We start from the raw sequence: 9,426 nt of genomic DNA on the forward strand, positions 1-9,426 counted from the left end.
CACACACACACACACACGTTTGCACCTCAGAATGTAAACACAGTCTGAAGAAATGAAGAAATTACATTGCCCTCACCCTTTGAAAACCTGAGGGAAATTTTATGAATGCAGATAATGTCAACACCAAACAGATAATAAGGAAATACTAAGAGGAAATGTTTTCCTGCTAAAATTGCTCTTATTGCCTGAGAGAAATACTTTTCACAAAATAATGGGTGAGATCGCCTTTTAACAATCTCAGCCCCACATCATCACGTGTTGGGCTCTTAATCACTGTACTCAAAAATATGTTTGTTCAGAGATGAAAAAGACTAAGCACATAGACGTTGTCTAATGGATTAGTCCATATTGTAATGGATTTGGATTACACAATCACAAGTAATTGCTTTTTAACTATTCACATTTCACATTAAAATTCTTTTGCTCATGGATCATTGCATAAACTCATCCCAATCCCATCATACCTCCACTGCAAATATCAAGTTTATTCAGTCTAGAACAAGAGCTCTCACACTTATTTGGATAGTAGAGCACTTGAAAGTCATAGTACTCTTTGTAGTACACCATGGAGTGTTCATTCATATTTAATCCTATTATATTGACGTGAGGAATGTTGCTACAGAAATATGCCTGTCTTCCATGCCTGCCACATGATATTTCAGTCATGAGAATTCACATCCAAAAAATAACAGCTAAACCAAGGATAATCATCCGGGTTTCAGTATTTCAATTAATATTTGTAGATCCCTTAAAAATGTTGTTATACACCAGGACTTATTACAACAATGCCTTCACAATGGAGTGAACCTTAAAATACAGAAAAATCTCTTAATCAACTAATCAATACACAAAAATAAGTGTGTGTCTCTGTGCATGCACACACATGCACACACATGCACATACTAAAGGAGACAGGGAAATAGAGTTAGGAAAATTCCCTTGCAAACTGAGAAAATATAATTCCTTATACACCTTTAGGTACAGCTGTTAGAATATGAGTGTTCCACAAGACAATATTTAGAGAAACATTTCTTAAAAGGGAAAAACGTTTGCATGATTATAGTTTTCATAGTTATAAGTGATAGGACAATTTCTCAATTTAGGAAGAGGTCACACCTTCGAACAAATGTTTCCTGTGCAGCCACTCTAGGAATGGCAGTAAATCTCTTTCATGGAGCATTTACACTCACCACCCAAAGGTGACCATCAAGCTGGATGCTGAAGTTTTCATCTGACTAGGAAGAAGAAATACTTAGAGAGAGGTAGTTTTATAATGATGCTTAAATTCCAGGTGGAAATGCAGTCCTGAAGAGAGATGACTAAAGCATAAATGTTTTAGTAATCAAGGCGAGGTGATGAGGGAAACTATAGATTTAATGTATTATCCAAAGACTCCCCTCTACCGAGCTCCAAAAAAGACATCATTGATTAAACTTTAAAGGGTCAGTGGATTTGGGAGGGGCAGGGGAGAGTCAGTGCAGATGGAGGAGACAAGAGCATTGGGCACAGGCTAAAATCAAAGTTGGACGTAGGTTGTTTCTGATTCAATGAGTGATCCTTTCTTACTGTCCTTTCTGTCCAGGGGTCACAGCCATTTCTGTAGGAGGAAACCTGCTCTCATGGTATGACTTCGTGAGCAAACGAACCTGGAAGAAGTATTCACCAGTAAGTGCTGTACAATTCTAAATTCAGTATATCATGTAGACACAGAATTGAATATCCTCATGTGATCACTGGCTAAGGCAAAACAGGGGTGTATTTTGGGGGTATGGTTTAATCCAGGGGCTAAACATATCATCAGCATCCAATCTGCTTCATCTCTCAGCCCTGCTTTCTCTTGTGTTGACTTTACCCTCAGTTTCTGTGCAAAAGGAAAGGCAATCAGCCTGCTTAACTGTTCTGAGATACGGGAAGAATCCATAGAGAAAACATGCCTTTGCAGTAGCTCCCAAGCAAGTCTTGGAATTCATCGGGTTTGAATGTTCTTAAATCCCATGCTCATTCCTGAATAGGCATTGTGTCCATGAGAGAATTTCTACCCTGATTGGTCGGATCTGGGACATTTCTGGGGACCTGTCTGAGAATGAGGGAGTGGTGATTCCCCAAAGGATATCCAGGGTTCTGTAGCCAGAAAAAAAAAAAAAAAAAAAAAAAAAAAAAGAGAGTGAATGTTGGGCTGGAGAAAAACAAATTCCCATATATGTGTTGTTTCCTTTTAGATCCTGTCACCCCCTGGAGCACCAGGATCCCAGCCTCACTTCCCCTTCTTCACGCTCATGCTCATGGCCCTAGGGATGGGCCCTGTCTTGGTTTGGCTTCTCTGCAAGGCGTGTCTTTGTCCGCTCAACTCCACGTTCTGTGGCTGCAATTGCTCCCATAAAATCCAGTGATATGATGCGTGATCACCTCATGACTCCTGGCAGACTTGGGGTTTTGTCAGTCCACATCACTGCCTACCAGGTGTGGGGCTGTGACCTTCCTCACTGAGGCTGTGGAGGCCTGTGCTGCATTGGGTAAAAGGATTGTTCTACAGCGATGCTGGTAGCGGAAGTGTGAAGATGAGTTGGGACAGAGAGAGCCACAGTGAATGGAAACCAGTTGGATTCGAGGATGAGTGGATCTACACGGAAAGATCTGAAATGAAGAGCCGTAAAAGCCAAATCGATTTTAAAAGAAAAATAAAAAATGCGGCAAAATAATATCAGAGGAAAAGTCTGTTTGGGAAGAAGTAAATAAATGTGATATTTACTTGACATGTTGAGTTTATAGGGATTATGGGCCATCTCACCAGATATCTCTGAAAGACACAGAGGCATCTGTAATTTATTGAACACAGATTCTGTGCCAAGAATTTTACGAGACTTATTGCTAAGCCTCACAATAATCCTGTTAAGTAGATGGTTTTTGCTTTCATTTTATATAAAAATGGAAACAGAAAGATATGTTATCTTGATCATCTTGTGAGGGGCAGAGTTGGAATTTGAGTAAAAGGCCTGCCTCACTTCAAAGTCTAAATTAGACCCAAGTGATCAAATTGCATGGAAGTTGCAAGAGACTAAAATCTACCCAGATCAAACCAAATAAGCTCTGAGTCCAAATCCCTTTCGGCTGCCATTCACTGCTTCTGGTAGTTACTGACTACGTTTGTGCTGATTGCTTGATTCATGCCTTAGCAAGATGGACTTAGATGGTGCTTGTGAGCTGCAGCAAAGGTGCAGGAAGCCAGCGCATAGCCTGCCACTGGGAACCTGGTTGGAGAATTGACGGCCACTTGACCTCTGTCTGCATCAAGGTCATTCATCCATGCCCCTGTGTCCCCAGTATCACTCCTAGTTTTTAAAAGAAAGGCTAACAGGCCAGCACTGGCTGAATTGTAGCCCAGTCTCTGCCCAAAATAAATTCATCAGGACCTCCTGTCTTTGCGGACCTGTGAGATATGTTTTAGGTCGGTTCTGAGACAGCATCAAATATTCTTCAAAAATCATTACTCCCAAACAAAAGTCAAAAGCAGGAGATTTACACAGTTGCTCAGGGGCAGAAGTAGCTTTTGTTAGGAAGAAACTTAAAAAAACAAAGACAAGATAGCCTTATAATCTCATTACTGTTCAGAATAAGCAAGGACTCTCCAACGACTTCCAAGTTCAAATAGCTGGTAGAACCCAGAGTTCTTCCTCAGAGAGTTCAAGAATATAATTCAGAGATAGGGTTAAATTCTGTAAAACTCGGCCCAAAATGGATAAAATAGATTTCAGTAAAATGTTACGTTACATGTATATAACATCTCTAATCAATACAGAACAACTGTCATCATTTTGCTATTTACTAAAATTTGTGAAATATCACCATTTCACAGTTTCATTAGTAAATGGAGACTCAGAGATATCAAAGATTTGCCTAAGGCCACATAAAATTGCAGATTGAACTCAAAGCCAGTGCAGGTATCCCTCTATCACCAGCCCCTGAATATTCCATCCAGAGCCAGTCAACTCCTTTTTTTTTCTTTCTTTTTTTTTTTTTTTTGAGATGGAGGCTTGCTCTATTGCCTAGGCTGGAGTGCAGTGGCATGATCTTGGCTCACTGCAACCTCTGCCTCCCGAGTTCTTGTAATTCTCCTGCTTCAGCCTCCCAAATAGCTGGGACTACAGGCACATGCCACCATGCCTGGCTAATTTTTTGTATTTTAGTAGAGACAGGGTTTCACCGTGTTGCCTAGCCTGGTCTCGAACTCCTGAGCTCAGGCAATCCACTAGCCTTGGCCTCACAAAGGATTGTAATTATAGGCGTGAGCCACTGAACCCATCTGAGCCAGTCAACTTCTAATTACTAGAGTCTGCATCTTCTGCCTGCTGGCTTCCTCTATCCACCAAAGCCCACTCTGTCTGCCGACAAGCACACTAGAAGTAACAGATTCTTATCTCCTGGACAAGTTTGGTGCTCTCCTAAAGGCTGGCTTTTATATAGCCTAGTGCCCTTCCCCTCCACTGTATAAATGCTCAGACTTCTACATCAGCACCCAGATTTCCCCAGCAGGGTCGAGCTGAGTTAACCACATTCATCACTTGTTTGATAGCAAATCTTTTACTGGCTCTCTTACCATCCTGTCTCGTTCCTAGAATCACTTCCTAAATACACTTTTCACTCATATCTTTGTTTCAGGGTGTGTTCCTAGAGGGGCCTAAATGAACAGAGCCCAGTATTTCTGATCCAAAACTGCAAGCAAACTTGTTTTCCTAGATGCTGTTGAGGTGGGCAAAGGCTGCATATGGCACTCATGATCCTAAACAAGAAGAGCAAGGCAGGAAACTTGAGTAGGAAGCCCAAGTAGACGCATTAAGTCTGAGGACACAGAATGTGGTTGCACGGACAGGAACACAGCAATCAAGAGGGATACGTGCCTTGGACAACACTTTACTGTGAGGATTTCGGGGCAATATCCAACACTTTCAACCAAGTCACCAGCTGATTCTAGGATCCTCTGCCTCTCCAGTCAGTAGTTGAGAGATGACAGAGCCTGATACAGAGTGTGTAAAGAATCCTTGGAAGATGGAGGATGGAACTGCAGGGAGCCCCTCCAAGGGACTCTCAGGTTGGGCTTAGGTGGAGCCGTATGAATCACTGCATTTGTTAGTGAAACAAGACGGAATGCCAGCAGTTTCATATGGTCAACCATATAGACTGGAACTCAAAACATCTCATTTCTCATCTTCCTAGGGCTTTTCAAATGTGATCCTTTTCAAAGCAGTTTGCCATCATAGAAAATGCTATGAAAGGACTGGTGTTAAATCTTGACTAGCTGTGTAGTGTTGAACGTGCCACTTAACCTCTCTGAGTCTGACAGCCTTCTCCATAATAATGGGTATATCAAGGCCCATCTTAAGGCATTGTTGAAATAACTAATGGGATAATCAAAGTGAAACTCTAGATCCCAGCCCTCAACACAGAATGAGTGCTCAATAACCATGACCCCTCCTATTACAGAGGTGCCTTCCAACTCTAAACTGTATCTATAAGAAAGCAGCAACCCAGATACAGGGGAAATGGAGCACCATGAAGAATAACTAACAATGATAAAGGTTCGCTGTTGATTTGTGATTTTTATATATTAAACGGTCTACATTAAGATAAAAGTAAATTATTTGACACAGTCTGGAAACTCTGTAGGAGAATTTTTATTCTAACAAAAAGGAGAAGAAGAATTCCTGATTAGCTTAAGCTAAAGATTAAAACCACAATTGTAATATTTCTTGCATAAATAGTCAAGGAAGTTATTTGGGGTGAGGCAGAAGTTTTATCACTCTTAAATTCAAAATGCCAAAGTAGACTAAATATTTGTAATAGAAACTTCTAGGAATTTCAGATCTCCTTTGAACTAAGCCTTGTGCACAAAATTTAGATCAGAGGTTCTACCAAGTGAGATATAACTTATATGTATAGCATGAAGGAGAAGTGCCAAACAAATGGAGAAGATCCCTTTATAAAATCATCAGATCTTGTGAGAACTCACACATTATCATGAGGACAGCATGGGGAAAACCACTCCTGAGATTCAGTTACCTCCACCTGGACTCTCCCTTGACAAGCAGGAATTATGGGGATTATGAGGATTACAATTCAAGATGAGATTTGGGTGGGGACATGAAGCATAGGCATATCAGGGGGAGGGGGCTCACAATTGAACATTACAGATATTTTTAATATGTGCTGATGTCCACAAACATGGGCCCATGTGGACTCAGGAGGCAATGCCATTGGCCTTCTTTCAAACATGATTTGAATAGGTTTTTATGCTTTTATATGTGCCCTATGGGAGTTGGGCATTCTCATCTTCTTCCTTGTTTTACCCTCAGCATCTACCTTTCATAGCAATAACTGATGATCATGAAATATTTGTTGATTTAATGGCTGAAGTATGGACAGATGCAGCTTCTCTCCATGAAAGGCATTCTGCTTGCTTCTTGCCCTGTGTCCAGTGAAAACTCTCATTTCTCTGCATTTCTGGGTCAAATGGGAGTTCTGTTTTCAGTTCTTTGAGAAATCTTTATACTGTTTTCCATAGAGGCTGAACTAATTTACATTCCCACCACCAACAGTATGTAAGCGTTCTCTTTGCTCTGTATCCAAGTCAACATCTGTTTTTTTTTTTTTTCTTTCTTTTAGTAATGGGCAATCTGACTGATATAAGATTATCTCTCAACATGGTTTTAATGAACATTTCTCTAATGATTAGTGATGCTCAACATTTCTTCATGTGTTTGTTGGACACTTGTATTATTTATTTATTTATTTATTTATTTATTTATTTTTGAAAAAATATCTGTTCTTGTCCTTTTCCCAATTTTTAATGGGGTAGTTTGTTTTTTTTTCTTCTTGAATTCGTTGAGTTCCTTGTAGATTCTTGATATTAGTCCTTTGTCAGAGGCATATTTTGCAATTCTTTTTTTTTTTTTTTTTCTGACATGTTGAGAAAGACTTTATTCAGGACCAGAGCAATAGTTAGTTACAGGGACCACTGAAGTGGTGTCTGACAGTGGGGAACAGAGATTCCCTGCTGGTCATTTTGTAACAGCTTTCTTTTTCTGAGATTGTTTCAAGTTTGCTATAGCTTTGTACATTATAAGAACAGTTGTTTTTAAAGAAGTTTTCCCTGATTATTTTTTATTTTTATTTTTTTAGCATAAAGACAAGCTTTATTGAGCCCCTCAGCACTAGTTCTCTTTCTCCTGCACAGCCTTGGTTCCCCGGAGACGTCTAGTCCGACGGGCAGCAATGAGACCCACTTTGCGGCCAGCAGGGGCAGCTCTGCGGATGGTGGAGGGCTTGCCGATGTGCTGGTGGTTGCCACCACCAAAAGGATGCTCCACAGGATGCATGGCCACACCCCGTACTCGTGGCCAGCGGTTCCTCTTTGCCTTGTATTTGTGGTAGGCCCGGCCAGCCTTCAAGATGGGTTTAACAATTCGGCCACGTCCAGCCACCACACCAACCACAGCTCTGTTGGCTGAGGAGATAGCCTTCTTGGAGCCAGAGGGCAGCTTCGCACGGGTCTTCTTGGTCTCAGGGTTGTAGGAGATAACGGTGGCATAGTCCCTGATGCCCGGGCCAGCTTGCCACGGTCTCCAAGCAGCACACGATGGTACCCTCAGGCATGGTGCCCACAGGGAGCACATTGCCAATGTTGAGCTGAGCCTTCTCGCCACAATACACAAACTGGCCCGTATGAATGCCCTCGGCGGCAATGCACAGCTCCGTCCGCTTCTTAAACCGGTACGGGTCCCGGAAGACCACCTTGGCGAGGGGCGCGCCGCGGCCCGGGTCGTGGATGATGTCCTTCACGATGCCCTTGATGTAGCCGTGCCGCTCGGCGAAATCCACGGCGCGCGGGTGCGCGGCGCCCTTACGGTGCTTCACGTGCGCGGAACACAGACCCGGCACCCTGCCTCTGTCCGCGGATCACGCGGCCCATGGCGACGGGTCCTGCTCCCGAGCGTGGCCGAAAGAGCGATTATTTTTAAATATAGGGTCTTTGGAGAACTCTTTCTTTCTCTGCTATTGTTTCCAGTTCTCTGTAATGATGATGATCTCTCTGTATATCTATCTATCATAAGTGCATTATTTTCTTTGGAATATTACTGTGGGAATTCTTTCAGGACGAGGAGGAACTACACATTTGTTTCTATCAGGCATTGTGAACTGTTTTAAACTAAATTTATTGCTTGAGTTTTTGAAATTGTAATTTATACAAGAGCAGCATTTTCCCCATGCTTTTTGTTACTTAAAAAATCTTCTTTTTCTTCTGTCGTATCCAAAATTTTTGGTTGTTTTTATCAAGACTGTGGGTTTAAACAACTGAGCATATTATTTTACTGGAAAAATGTGATTGCTTTTTACTACCAATTCTTAATTATCCAGAGAATCTAGAAAAAAAAATGGATTTAACTCTTCGGCCAATTAAAACACAAATTTATTCCAAAAATGGATTATCTGTTCTTATAAAGCTCTAATATATTAAAAAGAGATTTACTACATAAATAACAGTAAAAACGTACCCTCTAATATGGTTTGCAAATTATTTAGGATCTTGCAATTGTCCTGGACCCTTCTAAATGCCAACGGTCACCAATGAGTTGGACAACTAAAAGTGTTACAAGTGATAGGTTGAAATTTTGGTGCATCTTAAATGTATTTTAATATGTGTCCCTAACTCTTCATTTTATCTGCCTGTATTTCAGGTGCATCAGTTAAATGGAAAACATCAGATCATGGGTTTAAGTGAGGCTTCGTTATGCCAAGCCAAGGTGATCGGGTAAGTACTTGCCCCTCTACGTGTCAGCGTTCTCACCTGTAACATAGTACAAACTTCTCTTTGCTGTCACAATGTGAAGAAGGGCGTAGTTGCTTCCCCTTCTGCCATGATTGTAAGTTTCCTGAGTCTTCCACAGCCATGCTGAATGTGAATTGATTAAACCTCTTTCCTTTGTCAATTACCCAGTCTTGGGTATGTCTTTATTAACAGCTTGAGAGGGACTTTGTCAGAGTCCCTCTCAACATTTTGAGGAGCATCAGATAAAATAAAGACCATGAATATGCTTTGTAAGCCTTGAGTTTCTATACATATGTAAGTATATTATAAGGACTGGTAAGATATAGAATGAACAAGGGAAATAAAATCCTATTTTATGTGTCAATTTTATGAATTAGTGGAAAATTGAAGTGTATAGGAGTCTTCCTGAAGTCATTCACTATAATGCCTTTGGCTGGGTTTACTGGTACAGTACAAAACCAGCTGTTAGCAATGACAAGACTTAGACACTCAACAAGACCTTTTATTTTCACATGACTGAACCTGATTTCAATATGCATTTTGTGTTTGTCCCAATCTTTTGTGTTGTGTACAATTACTCTGTTGAACAGATTTTGTTTTTTTCC

The 9,426-nt window shown here is 41.1% G+C and overlaps 1 pseudogene across 1 annotated transcript; it reads right to left on the reverse strand.

Annotated features, from left to right (window-relative positions):
• Window positions 1–7,151: 7,151 nt before the first annotated feature.
• On the reverse strand, window positions 7,152–7,982 carry LOC108313562 (annotated as a pseudogene). Its single transcript, XR_001829131.2, has one exon. The product of XR_001829131.2 is annotated as a 60S ribosomal protein L8-like (transcript).
• Window positions 7,983–9,426: the final 1,444 nt, after the last annotated feature.

The sequence above is a fragment of the Cebus imitator genome, unplaced genomic scaffold, assembly GCF_001604975.1.
Source record: "Cebus imitator isolate Cc_AM_T3 unplaced genomic scaffold, Cebus_imitator-1.0 Scaffold139, whole genome shotgun sequence".
NCBI classification, from domain to species: Eukaryota; Metazoa; Chordata; class Mammalia; order Primates; family Cebidae; genus Cebus; species Cebus imitator.